This window comes from Bombina bombina, chromosome 9 (genome assembly GCF_027579735.1).
Source record: "Bombina bombina isolate aBomBom1 chromosome 9, aBomBom1.pri, whole genome shotgun sequence".
Classification (NCBI taxonomy): domain Eukaryota; kingdom Metazoa; phylum Chordata; class Amphibia; order Anura; family Bombinatoridae; genus Bombina; species Bombina bombina.
Window position 1 is genome coordinate 23,385,142 of NC_069507.1, and position 15,912 is coordinate 23,401,053.

Consider the following 15,912-nt stretch of genomic DNA (forward strand, 5'->3'; position numbering starts at 1 on the left):
GCTTGATCTTGATGTATCAAGGGATCTATTATTGATTTCAGCCTTGCTGCCAATATAGATGTAAGCAATTTATAATCACTATTGAGTAGTGAAATGGGCCTATATGACTCTACTTCCTCTGCATTCTTATATTTCTTATGTATTAAATGAATAATTGCTGCAGTGAAGTAGGGAGGATTCATTTTATTTTGATTATAATATGTGTTAAAAAGGTTTTGTAGTCTTTGGACACTGCCCTTTTAAAATTTTGTAAAACTCAATAGGAATTTTATCCGGACCTGGTGCTTTATTATTTGACGCTATGTTAATTGCTTTAGCTATTTCTTCACTCGTGATAGACATGTTCAAATTATCCAAACTCTCTTTCTCTAACTTCAGAGTGTGGATTCCCTTCCAGAAATTGTCTCTACTAGTAACATCCACACTTTGTTTTGCATATATTTTTTGAAAATAATTTTTAAAAAAATCTTTAGATTGGTTGTCCTCTTCCCTTCCACAGAGATAGCATTTGTAACTGTTCTCTTTTTTTGTGCTACCTAACATTGCCATTGCCAACCACTTCATGGTTTTCCCAATAAAATTAAGGAAGGACGCATTCTGTTTAGTCTCTTGCAATTGTAAGTTTTGATTGAGAAATGTATTTCTTTCTGTTTTTCTGTCCTGATATTTATCCAGAACTTCTTATTTGGATTGTCAACATACTTTCTATAGCTGTTCCTCAGTGCAAGGGATAATTGTAACTCCCTGGCTTTCGTTTTTTTACTGCGAACAATCAACCAGGCCTTTATTTCTCCCCTAAAAAAGCTTTAATTGACTCCCAATATATTTCTATTGTATCTAAATATGTCCTATTGAACACACTGAAAGTCTTCCATTTTGCCCGCATCCAGTTTTGGAACTCCATATTGTTTACCAAATATCTTGGGAAGTAAAAATTATTACCTACTCTAACAATCTGATCCTTAAAATAAATTGAAAGGAAATACTTGCATGATCTGATATATAAAAATCGTTAACATCAGTGGCCATCTCCTTATACATCAATTTCTCACTAATTAAAAACATATCTTTTCTTGAGAATGTTTTGTGGGATTTTGATTCGCAATTTTAATATTTTACAGAAATTAGCAAGCACTTTAGTTTCTTTAGTAAATTGTCTGCTTATTTATTTGGTCATCCTGTCTATTTTGGAACATCTGGCCATATTAAAGTCACCGGCCACTAACAATTGTGTGTCAGCATAACAAGTTAATTTTAATGCCAGTTTTGTCCAGAATTTTTCATCTGTATTGTTTGGCCCATACACATTACAAATTGTGTATCTCTGTTTCACAATCTCTACTTGGATAATTAAAAACCTCTCCTCCACATTGCGCTCTTGTGAGATTAATTTATATTCTATTTTTTTATTGAAAAGGCAGGCAACACCCTTTCTTTCTTCCTTTACAGGGTGTAGCTATCACTTTTCCTACCCACTTCATTTTCAGCTTATCTACCTCTGTACTCTTTAAATGCGTCTCTTGTAATAGGACTATGTCCGGTGCTAATTTCTGTAAAGAATGTATTATTCTTTTTCTTTTCACGGGTGAAGTTATTCCACCCACATTCCACAAAATAATCTGTAGGTTTTTTTCAGGCATACCTTCTTATATAATAAAACCAAAGTATTTTGACATAGGGATAATGGAAATGGAGGGGAGAGCAAAAAAAAAAAAAAAGGGGGGGAATAAAACAATTACATTATAAACACTAAAATCTTCATTGCATTTGGCCGTTTAGTACCTTTAAATAGAAACAATCTTATCTAACCCTAAGACCTAACCCTTTGCTCCCGGTTATTATTTTTAAGGCTATCAATAAATTGCTTGGCATGCTGTTTTGCCTCAAATATCCTGACTTCCTCCTTATAGAACACTCTCAGTTTAGCCAGATATAATATTGTAGCTTGGATACCCATATTAATTAATTACGTACATAATGGAGACATTTCCTTCCTTAACATGGAGGATTCATAAGAAAAATCTTGAAATAGAGAGATTACTTCATCCTTAAAGGGAAGGTAAAGTTCGCTATTTCTCTTTATCTATTTTTACTTGTCCCCCTAAATGAATGGTACTTTCAGTCATCAGTTTTTTAATTAGAAGTATAAAGTGAGTTTTCGCCGTTTATACTTAACTTTTTTCTAGCCTTAAATTCAGCCCAGTGTTTTCTTCTTCTTTATTCTTGCAGGTCACAATTTTTTATCAACCAATTGTAAATCTGGCCGTTAGGCGGCCGTCAATTTACGTCATCCGGCTCCTGGATGATCTGCGCATGCGTTTAGAATTTGTTAGTCTAGTAAGACAAGCGTGATCCAGTTTTGCGCATGCTTATTGGAAATGTATGTAGGATATCTATAGCTGAGACGAATGACGCCTGCACTTTGTGAAAAAAGGAGGATTACCACATGCGCATTGCTAACAGTAGACGACTCTATGTGCATGCGCAGTTCATTGTATCCTCATGAACGCGCTTTAGAGACGAATATAGAGCGGATTGGGCTGCTCTATATGTCATTCAGGCAGAAATAAGGAAATTACTGATGGGAGGAGTCAGGAGCGGCATGGTAGGGAAATATAAAACATGATTACTTTCTAAATATATAATTGTTTGTGGAAAAGAAGTTAGCGATAATATTGTTTAAACTGGGAATAATTAATTTGTGTATAGAGATAGGTAAAACTTTACCTTCACTTTAATTTTAAAGCGGAAAACTTTTCTATATTGTCTTCTGTCTTGTCTTGTCTGTATTCTGTCTTTTCTTGGAAGTTAAGATATTTGATAATTACAGTACGTCTGACAATTTTATTGGCACCTTGCTCTCGGGATTGACCCAATCTGTGGGCTCTCTCTACTATAATAGGAAATGGAATCTCCAGAAGTTCAGGAAGCTTAATTGATGCAAAATGTAATAAATCTTTATCATTTTTGGGACTCGGGTAGGCCAATAACTCGTAAATTATTTCTACGGGCTCTATTTTCCATCTCTTCTATTCTGTTCTGTAATAAACTGAGATTTTTTTTTCTTGCTCTCTAAACCCCTGCTCTTGTGTAGAGGTCAGGTCTTCCAAATCTGACACCCTATTTTCTACTTCATGAGATAATATTCTTACTGATCATCAGATAATATTCTTACTGACCATGAGATAATAATCTTACTGATCATGACATAATAATCTCACTGATCATGACATAATAATATTACTGACCATGAGATAATAATCTTACTGATCATGACATAATAATATTACTGTTTATGACATAATAATCTCACTGATCATGACATAATAATCTTACTGATCATGACATAATAATCTCACTGATCATGACATAATAATCTTACTGATCATGACATAATAATCTCACTGATCATGACATAATAATCTCACTGATCATGACATAATAATCTCACTGATCATGACATAATAATCTTACTGATCATGACATAATAATCTTACTGATCATGACATAATAATCTTACTGACCATGAGATAATAATCTTACTGATCATGACATAATAATATTACTGTTTATGACATAATAATCTCACTGATCATGACATAATAATATTACTGTTTATGACATAATAATCTCACTGATCATGACATAATAATATTACTGACCATGAGATAATAATCTTACTGATCATGACATAATAATATTACTGTTTATGACATAATAATCTCACTGATCATGACATAATAATCTTACTGACCATGAGATAATAATCTTACTGATCATGACATAATAATATTACTGTTTATGACATAATAATCTCACTGATCATGACATAATAATATTACTGACCATGAGATAATAATCTTACTGATCATGACATAATAATATTACTGTTTATGACATAATAATCTCACTGATCATGACATAATAATCTTACTCATCATGACATAATAATCTCACTGATCATGACATAATAATCTCACTGATCATGACATAATAATCTCACTGATCATGACATAATAATCTCACTGATCATGACATAATAATCTTACTGATCATGACATAATAATCTTACTGATCATGACATAATAATCTTACTGATCATGACATAATAATCTCACTGATCATGACATAATAATCTCACTGATCATGACATAATAATCTCACTGATCATGACATAATAATCTCACTGATCATGACATAATAATCTCACTGATCATGACATAATAATCTCACCGATCATGACATAATGCTCTTGCAATGTTATTTTACTTATTCAGGTAATAATGCTTTCACTAATCGTGTAATAATACTCTTACTTGTTCAGGGATAGATACATTTACTTTCCCAGTTAAAGGGATACTAAACCCAAATTTTTCTTTAATGATTCAAATCATTAAAGCATGCAATTTTAACCAACTTTCTAATTTACTCTTATTATACATTTTTCTTCATTCTCTTGCTATCTTTATTTAAAAAGCAGGAATGTAAGCCTTAGGAGCTGGCCCATTTTTGGTTCAGAATCTGGGTTATGCTTATTGGTTTGCTAACTGTAGCCACCAATAAGCAAGCGCTATCCAGGGTGCTGAACCTAAAATGGGCTGGCTCCTAATCTTTACATTCCTGCGTTTTAAATAAAGTTAGCAAGAGAAAAAAAAAATTGATATTAGTAGTAAAAAAGTGGCTAAAAATTGCATGCTCTATCTGATTAATGGAAAAAAAATGGGTTTAGTATCCCTTTAATGATTTTTTTATTAATACTCTTAAAGACACTCTAACAAAGCAAGTGTGCATAAATCTTACTGAGTTATGATTCTCATACTGACTCTTGGCACTTGTTACTCTTGTAGTATCACTGCTCTAAATAATCATTCTCCTGAAGTATAGAGTTAACTCTTAAAAGATTGTCTTTTAAAATATATTGTTATCAATTTCTTTTATTGTCTAACTCCAAATCAGGTATTTGCAAACAGGCCACAACTGAATGGTTTCCCTAAGGAATAATAAAATGTAAAATATATTGCTTGCTAGACATATTGTGGTGTAATGAACAGTAATAGTAATAATAATAATAGTAATAATAATACATTGAATTAATTAGTCTAAGATAGGTATACCTAAGAATTTTATATTATGATACTAATACTTGCAAATGTAATTTAAATCTAATCCGGGTTACAATTCAGTTTAGGATAACTTGAATAAATTGTGTGATGATACATTTAAAATACATTTAATGTGTTTTCTTATTAAAGTTAATGATCCAGGGATTGATAATCTTACCAAGCACAGAATGTTCTTATTGATCCAATTAATGGTAGCCCTAATTATCTCTTATATCACTCATTGTACTTATCAGGCTATAAAAAAATAGATAGATAGATAATAGATAGATGATAGACAGACAGACAGACAGACAGACAGATAGATAGATAGATAGATAGATAGATAGATAGATAGAAAGATAGATTGATTGATAGAAAGATGATAGATAGATAGATAGATAGATAATAGATAGATCGATATATAATAGATAGAGAAATAGATAGATAGATAGATAGATAGATAGATAGATAGATAGATAGATGATAGATAGATAGATTGATAGATAGACAGACAAACAGACAGATAGATAGATAGATAGAAAGATAGTTAGAAAGATAGATCGATAGATAATAGATAGATAGATAATAGATAGATAGACAGATAGATAGATGATAGATAGATAGATAGATAGATAGATAGATAGATACATGATAGATAGATAGATAGATAAAATGAAATAGATAGATAGAATGGATTACATATTGGGCCAGATTACGTGTGGAGCGCTATTTGGTGCTTTTGCATGATGAGCTCCTCTCGTATTATGAGTTGAAAGTAAAAAGTTATCACTTTTGTGATGTGTGCAAAATGTCTAACTTAGAATATTGCAAGCCTGATAACCTATTCCCCAATAGAAGTCAATGGAGAAAAAAATATCCCATTTATGTGCAAACTCGACATGGAAATATGAATATTTCACATTCCAATTATATAATATATAGGAATATCTATCTAGACATACTTAGAACATATTCTGCTATGTGCAGATATACACACACATGCATTTACAGTACATCTTTAGATATGTATGTATGTCTATGTAAATCTATTTGCCTACCTTTTTTTTTTTCTTACACCTTAGATCTCATTGCTTTGAGCACTTATAGAAAAAATTTGCAATATTTTATTTTTATTAGATGCGTTATTATTAGTGTAAATGCATTGTGTGATGTATTTGTGATGTTTTTATTAGATGCGTTATTATTAGTGTAAATGCATTGTGTGATGTATTTGTGATGTTTTTATTAGATGCATTATTATTAGTGTAAATGCATTGTGTGATGTATTTGTGATGTTTTTATTAGATGCGTTATTATTAGTGTAAATGCATTGTGTGATGTATTTGTGATGTTTTTATTAGATGCGTTATTATTAGTGTAAATGCATTGTGTGATATATTTGTGATATGTTTTTATTAGATGCGTTATTATTAGTGTAAATGCATTGTGTGATGTATTTGTGATGTTTTTATTAGATGCGTTATTATTAGTGTAAATGCATTGTGTGATGTATTTGTGATGTGTTTTTATTAGATGCATTATTATTAGTGTAAATGCATTGTGTGATGTATTTGTGATGTGTTTTTATTAGATGCGCTATTATTAGTGTAAATGCATTGTGTGATGTATTTGTGATGTTTTTATTAGATGCGTTATTATTAGTGTAAATGCATTGTGTGATGTATTTGTGATGTGTGTTTTTATTAGATGCGTTATTATTAGTGTAAATGCACTGTGTGATATATTTGTGATGTGTGTTTTTATTAGATGCGTTATTATTAGTGTAAATGCATTGTGTGATATATTTGTGATGTGTGTTTTTATTAGATGCGTTATTATTAGTGTAAATGCATTGTGTGATATATTTGTGATGTGTGTTTTTATTAGATGTGTTATTATTAGTGTAAATGCATTGTGTGATATATTTGTGATGTGTGTTTTTATTAGATGCGTTATTATTAGTGTAAATGCATTGTGTGATATATTTGTGATGTGTGTTTTTATTAGATGCGTTATTATTAGTGTAAATGCATTGTGTGATATATTTGTGATGTGTTTTTATTAGATGCGTTATTATTAGTGTAAATGCATTGTGTGATATATTTGTGATGTGTTTTTATTAGATGCTTTATTATTAGTGTAAATGCATTGTGTGATGTATTTGTGATGTGTTTTTATTAGATGCATTATTATTAGTGTAGATGCATTGTGTGATGTATTTGTGATGTTTTTATTACATGCGCTATTATTAGTGTAAATGCATTGTGTGATATATTTGTGATGTGTTTTTATTAGATGCGTTATTATTAGTGTAAATGCATTGTGTGATGTATTTGTGATGTTTTTATTAGATGCGTCATTATTAGTGTAAATGCATTGTGTGATATATTTGTGATGTGTTTTTATTAGATGCGTTATTATTAGTGTAAATGCATTGTGTGATGTATTTGTGATGTTTTTATTAGATGCGTTATTATTAGTGTAAATGCATTGTGTGATATATTTGTGATGTGTGTTTTTATTAGATGCGTTATTATTAGTGTAAATGCATTGTGTGATGTATTTGTGATGTTTTTATTAGATGCGTTATTATTAGTGTAAATGCATTGTGTGATGTATTTGTGATGTTTTTATTAGATGCGTTATTATTAGTGTAAATGCATTGTGTGATGTATTTGTGATGTTTTTATTAGATGCGTTATTATTAGTGTAAATGCATTGTGTGATATATTTGTGATGTGTGTTTTTATTAGATGCGTTATTATTAGTGTAAATGCATTGTGTGATGTATTTGTGATGTTTTTATTAGATGCGTTATTATTAGTGTAAATGCATTGTGTGATGTATTTGTGATGTGTTTTTATTAGATGCGCTATTATTAGTGTAAATGCATTGTGTGATGTATTTGTGATGTTTTTATTAGATGCGTTATTATTAGTGTAAATGCATTGTGTGATGTATTTGTGATGTTTTTATTAGATGCGTTATTATTAGTGTAAATGCATTGTGTGATGTATTTGTGATGTTTTTATTAGATGCGTTATTATTAGTGTAAATGCATTGTGTGATGTATTTGTGATGTGTTTTTATTAGATGCGCTATTATTAGTGTAAATGCATTGTGTGATATATTTGTGATGTGTTTTTATTAGATGCGTTATTATTAGTGTAAATGCATTGTGTGATATATTTGTGATGTGTTTTTATTAGATGCGTTATTATTAGTGTAAATGCATTGTGTGATATATTTGTGATATGTTTTTATTAGATGCGTTATTATTAGTGTAAATGCATTGTGTGATATATTTGTGATGTTTTTATTAGATGCGTTATTATTAGTGTAAATGCATTGTGTGATGTATTTGTGATGTGTTTTTATTAGATGCGTTATTATTAGTGTAAATGCATTGTGTGATGTATTTGTGATATGTTTTTATTAGATGCGTTATTATTAGTGTAAATGCATTGTGTGATGTATTTGTGATGTGTTTTTATTAGATGCGTTATTATTAGTGTAAATGCATTGTGTGATATATTTGTGATGTGTTTTTATTAGATGCGTTATTATTAGTGTAAATGCATTGTGTGATGTATTTGTGATGTGTTTTTATTAGATGCGTTATTATTAGTGTAAATGCATTGTGTGATGTATTTGTGATATGTTTTTATTAGATGCGTTATTATTAGCGTAAATGCATTGTGTGATATATTTGTGATGTTTTTATTAGATGCGTTATTATTAGCGTAAATGCATTGTGTGATGTATTTGTGATATGTTTTTATTAGATGCGTTATTATTAGTGTAAATGCATTGTGTGATGTATTTGTGATATGTTTTTATTAGATGCGTTATTATTAGTGTAAATGCATTGTGTGATGTATTTGTGATGTTTTTATTAGATGCGTTATTATTAGTGTAAATGCATTGTGTGATGTATTTGTGATGTTTTTATTAGATGCATTATTATTAGTGTAAATGCATTGTGTGGTGTATTTGTGATGTGTTTTTTGACACTTTTTTGTTTTGCGAAACAGCTAAACAGAGCTCTAAGGACGCGCTAACCTGACGAGTGTTAACTTCAATTGCGCTCAAGTGATCATGTTTACTTTCAGCTTGTAATATGAACGCAATTTAACTTGCGTACAAACGTGAAAACTAGATATTGATTGCTCGCAACCGTTTGCGTACCACTAATAATCTGGCCCATTATGTTTAAGTTGTATATAATTTTAAAATAACTCTGCCTGGTTCATTCTTTCTCTTTTTATCTATCATTTTCTCTCTATTTCCCTGTCTCTCTCTCTCTCGCTCTCTCTATTTCTGTTTCTCTCCCTCTCTCTCTCTGTCTATCTCACTCTCTTTCTCTTTCACTCTATTTCTCTCTCTCTCTGTCTCTCTCACTCTCTCTCTGTGTCGCTCTCTCTCTTTCTTTCTCTCTCTATCTATCTCAATTTCTTTCTCTCTCCCTCTCTCTCTGACTCTCAAAGTCTCTGTCTCTTTTTCTCTCTCTGTTACTCTCTCTGACTTTCTCCCCCCTCTCTCTCTCTCTCTCTCTCTCTCACTCTCTCTGTCTCTCTTTCTCTATATGTCTCTCTCTTTCTCTCTCTCTCTCTGTCTCTCTCTCTCTCTTTGTCTTTCTCTCTTTGTCTCTCCCTCTCTCTGTCTCTCCCTCTCTTTCTCTGTCTCGCTCTCCCTCTCTCTCTGCCTCTCTCCCTCTCTCTCTGCCTCTCTCCCTCTCTCTCTCCTCTCTCACTTCTATCTTTTTCTTTTTTCTGACTAGGGCAGTGAAAAGCATTGAGTGTGAAAAGGCCGGCAAAAAAAAGGAAGAGCGATTCTCTGGCACTGTGAGATATCTGACTGAATTCCTTCTCCCCAGGGAGTTTAGACACTTTGCAGAGATGTTGCTCCACACTTCCAGACTATGATGAATATGATAATTTGTATAAAATTTGAATGGGTTCTTGTTTTCAGGGAGAATGGCTCCGATGATGAATGTTCATGATTTTTAGATAGATGGCTGATAAAAAAGTGTATTGAATTGTTGAAAGTGATTTTAATTTTAATTCTGTACCTGCACATGTCGGATGATAATAATGCGTTCTAATAAAACACTAAGATGTCAGTTTAAAACACACTATCTTGCTTCAGTTAACTCTTCTCATCCCTAAAATGCTGCTGCATTAACCATTTTTAAAAATCATATTACATCATCACATTTACAAAGTTTCTAAGTTAATAAAAATTAAATTATAGATTTATTCATCAATGATTTATCCAACAGATTCTGCCCATATTGGTATTTGAAATGGAACTTCAAGTGTTAAAACACATTAAAATGTCATATGAATTATTTCATTGGGGATATTTTGTGTACAGTATATTATTATTATTATTATTATTATTATTATTATTATTATTTTCATACAAGTTGATGCACCCAAAATTTGTGACATTTTGACCTGGTTGCAATATGACATTAGAGTTACATTTGTCTCTTATTAGAAAATTGGCATTGGCATGTCCTAGCACAGAGTAATAGAAAAACCAATATTGTGTAACAGACAGGTGGACAAATAGATTGTGTTTTGGTGTATGACAGGGAGACGAAAGAAAGAAAGAAAGAAAGAAAGAAAGAAAGAAAGAAAGAAAGAAAGAAAGACCATAGATAGATAGATAGATAGATAGATAGATAGATAGATAGATGATAGATAGATAGATAGATGATAGATAGATAGATAGATAGATAGATAGATAGATAGATAATAGAGAGAAATATAAAAACAAAGATAGATAGATAGATAGATAGATAGATAGATAGATAGATGATACATAGATAGAGTTTTTTTATTTTATTTTGCATTTTTATTAATTATTTACTCAATGTAACAAAAAATAAATTTTCTGCAAACGATTATTGGCAATTAAATTTTTCTTAGCTGATCTATATCCTAATCATATATTAATATTTTAAGGTTGGTAAGTGAGATTAAAGGGACATTAAACCCAAATTGTTTATGTCACTGGTTAGAAAGAGCAGCAATTTCATACAACTTTCCAATTTACTTCTATTATCTAATTTGCGTCATTCTCTTTATATCGTTAGTTGAAAAGCATATCTAAATAGGCTCAGTAGCTGCTGATTAGTGGCTGCACATAGATGCTGCATGTGATTGGCTCACCCATGTGCATTGCTATTTCTTTAACAAATTATATCTGAAGAATGAAGCAAATTAAATAATAGTAGTAAATTGGAATGTTGTTTAAAATTGTATTTTCTATCCGAATCATGAAGGAATATGTTTGAGTTTCATGTCCCTTTAAGTTGAATAAATGTTACATTTACTATTTTTATTTTAGTTTAATTTTTTACTGCTGTTTGATTATGTGGGAAATTGTACTCTTTGAGTCTTTTAGTTTGCTTTGGTGAAGAAATGTATGATATAAATACTACAAATAATAATAATAAAACGTTAAGCAGGACAGTAAGAAAGAGCTGCGGAAACTGTTGGCGCTCTACAAATAACCAATAATAATAATAAATAATAATAATCGGATATTACAGAGGCAAATAAATAAGAACTAACTAAATATTCATGATTTGGATGAGATATTGTAAATTTGACTTAACTAGTGACATTATGGGAATATGAACATTTAATATTAAGAAGTCTGGGTACAATGTGTGAGTTTTTAAGATCCCTAGTAATGGACCAGATCTGATGTAAAACTCTAGACAAAAACAAGCAGGTTATCTGTAATCACTGTCTGCTGGGCACAATAAACTGACTGTTTATAATCTGCATATTTTATGAACTGGTCAAAACGTGTGCAGTGTGGCTAATTTTTATTCCTTATGGCATTAAACAAAGTAATAAAATATTCATTCCATTTCACCCCAGAACAATCTAAAGAAAGATAAACTACAATGAAAACTTTTCATATGGCAGCTGTTAGACTCATGTGGAAGGTCAGAAAGCAGCGATTAAAGGGATGTCTGATATCATCTATTAGTGTGTTTTATTGGTTACTATAGTTAAATGTCAAATTGTAAAATAAAACATTATAAATTCACTGTTTTAAAGAGATTTTACTCCAAATATTTCTAACGTATATAAAAGCAGTTACATTTGTAAAACATAAATATATATAAAATTGTGTTTATTTTGTAGGCTTGAGAAAAGGTTAGGTAAAAGCTATTTAAATGTAATTGTGCACAGCTGATATTTATGTATCTGCTGCTTACTGGTTGATACAGACACCTCCCACAGGTAAAATAAACAAATAAATAACAGTAGGTTTATTCAGACATACATTAGTTTATACACCCACAATGTAAAGCTTAAATTACATAGATATTTAATGGAAATTGTGTGATCTTTGATATTTCATATTATTAGATTCAATAGCTAAAATGAACTGGGTTAATATACAGGAAGAAAGTCTTAAATTCAGATTTGGGATAAAGTGTTTTTGACCAATAGGAATGGCTACAGTTCTATTTACATAGACACTACCTTAGTTTATTTGTACTGGTGCTCAGGGGTGTAACCAAAAAAGATCCAGGAAATTAGATAAAGGTCCTCTAGGGTGGGGGCCAACCCTAATGAACTGTGTAATACAATATATATATATGGAAATCAGGAGACAGCACTCACTGGTCTTGACAATACTGGATTTATTCAGTGACGTTTCGGGGAATACACCCAGGGTCTGATGAAGGGGTGTATTCCCCGAAACGTCACTGAATAAATCCAGTATTGTCAAGACCAGTGAGTGCTGTCTCCTGATTTCCATATTCTACACCATATTCTAGCACCCTGGCATTTGGAACTAAAGTGTTAGTGAGAGTGCACCTGCCAATACCTGCTGTATATATATATATATATATATATAAATAAAATTATATATACAGGTATATAGGTGTTACTAGAAATGTTGAGGGGTATTTGAATTATATAAACATCCCAAAATATGTATTATTATTATTATTATTATTGTTGTTATTTTTTATTGTTATTGTTAATATTAGTAATGCTGATATTATTATTAGTAGTAGTAGTAGTAGTATTTTTCATTATTAGGTCTCTTTTATGCAATTCAAACTACATTTGTTGGGGCTGGGGACATTTTGGGGTTTGACAACTATACACACTGACTTACACGTATACCTTATTAACAAGCCATTGTCACTGGGTACAAATAAAAGTGACATGTGTAGACTGTTTCAGCCTTAGTTACAATAGATCAAATATCACCATCTTGGGTTATGATCACATTGGTATTAATGGGGTTGAACCTGACGTCATTTTCACATTGATGATCATATTAGGGAGGTCAGACTGAAGAAAGTGTAGTGAAAAAAGCTCACTCTGCCAGAACAACCCTTTGTATTACTCTTCCATATGGCATTGAGGGCCCGAATACAGAACATGTGAAGTTCTAGATAGATAGATAGATAGATAGATAGATAGATAGATAATAGATAGATTCATAGATAGATAATAGATAGATAGATAGATAGATAGATAGATAGATAGATAGATAGATAGATGATAGATAGATAGATAGATAGATAGATAGATAGATAGATGATAGATAGATAGATAGATAGATAGATAGATAGATAAATAAATAGATAGATAGATAGATAGATAGATAGATGATAGCTAGATAGATAGATAGATAGATAGATAGATAGATAGATAGATTTATAGATATTAGATAGATAGATAGATAGATAATAACTAGATAGATAATAACTAGATAGATGATAGATAGATAGATAGATAGATAGATAGATAGATAGATAGATGCATAGATAGATAAAAGATAGATAGATACAGATAGATAGATAAATAGATAGATAGATGATAGATAGATAGATAGATAGATAGATGATAGATAGATAGATTTATAGATATTAGATAGATAGATAGATAGATAGATAGATAGATAGATAGAGAGGTTTTTGAAGCCCCTCTTAGATGGCACTTAAAGTTCAGTAACAAACACTTATATTTGAATTTTATTTCACATTTGTATTCATTAGAAACTGTTTACTAATTGTAGCAAAATGTGTTTGGTTTTTTTTGTCAATAAATATGTTTAAGTTGTTCTATAACCCAATGATCTATTATTATTCTAAGCTTGGTAAGTGTTATACATCCTATTTATTTTTACTACTGCTGTTCATTTTGGTGGGCAACTGTGCTCTACAAGTATCTGAATTTCCTTTAGGAAAGAAATGTGTCATAGAACACAATAAATGATAATAATAATAATAATAATAATAATAATAATAATAATAATAATAATAATAATAATAATTTTATAATCATTTAAAAGTTTCATACAATAACTTGATATTTTTAAGCCCAACGGTATTACAAAAAGACTGAGAGAAGACAAAAGAATGAGACAGCAAATTGATTTATTTATATTCACAATAAATTGTATAAAATGACACCTTTCAAAACATCAAATCTTTATTATTCAAGAAATCTCTATAGATCCTGAAAGACAAAGAAGACAGGTTTAGTTTTCATACAATTTTTAAAGTAGCAATTTTGATCTTGGTGAATATTCTATCACATGTGGCCCCTGTGATACACAATTTCAAGCACATGTATATTTCAGTGTCAATAAAACATTCTGATTATGTTATGAAATTGACACTTGGTAATAGGATCCACTTACTGCTAAGTCTCATCCAATGGGATTTTGTTTTGTTTTTTTGCCTTTGTGTGCTGTCTTCTGTAATATTATCTCCTGCAAACAAGAGAATAGGTTTCTTAGAATGTAGCAGACAAAATGATACCAGGACACATTTCTTAGTGGAAAAAGGAGAAATGAAATCTATTCAGATCAGTAAATGAGAGAACAAGACAGGCCATAAATATTTGCTAAGGTTAATACTTGAGTAGGCTCTACGTCTCTGATCATAATTTGTTAAAATTCCACTAGTCAGGGCATAAGTTTAAATTGCAAATTAGCTCTGCATGTTAGTTACTGATCTCCAGAAATTGCAGGCATAGTTCTGTTTATGACTAAGGTTGTATTTGTTGTACTGGACAAAGCAAAATGAGTTAAATAAATCATAATAGCCATAATTCTGCCCCATTTCATTACCTACTATTTACTTATGCTGTTGTTAGACTAAATCTAAATATCAAGTCTCTTTACTTATTGAAAATCAAATAGCAAGTGTTTATATTTATTTAAAATGACTACTTACAGATTATATGAATATTATAATTATTGTATTTTTATTACACTATTATTGTATTTGAATGTAATACATAGATGTTTCATAATGTATATTAAAGAGACAGTCTAGGCCAAAATAAACTGTCATGATTCAGATAGGGCATGTCATTTTAAACAATTTTCCAATTTACTTTTATCACCAATTTTGCTTTGTTCTCTTGGTATTCTTAGTTGAAAGCTTAACCTAGGAGGTTCAGATGCTAATTTCTTAGACCTTGAAGGCCACCTCTTTTCAGAATGCATGTTAACAGTTTTTCACCACTAGAGGGTGTTAGTTCGTGTGTTTCATATAGATAACACTGTGTTCGTGCACGTGAAGTTATCTGGGAGCAGGCACTGATTGGCTAGACTGCAAGTCTGTCATAAGAACTGAAATAAAGGGGCAGTCTGCAGAGGCTTAGATACAAGGTAATGACAGAGGTAATAAGTGTATTAACATAACTGTGTTGGTTATGCAAAACTGGGGAATGGGTAATAAAGGGATTATCTATCTTTTAAAACAATAAACATTCTGGTGTAGACTGTCCCTTTAAATTGCAAGGGT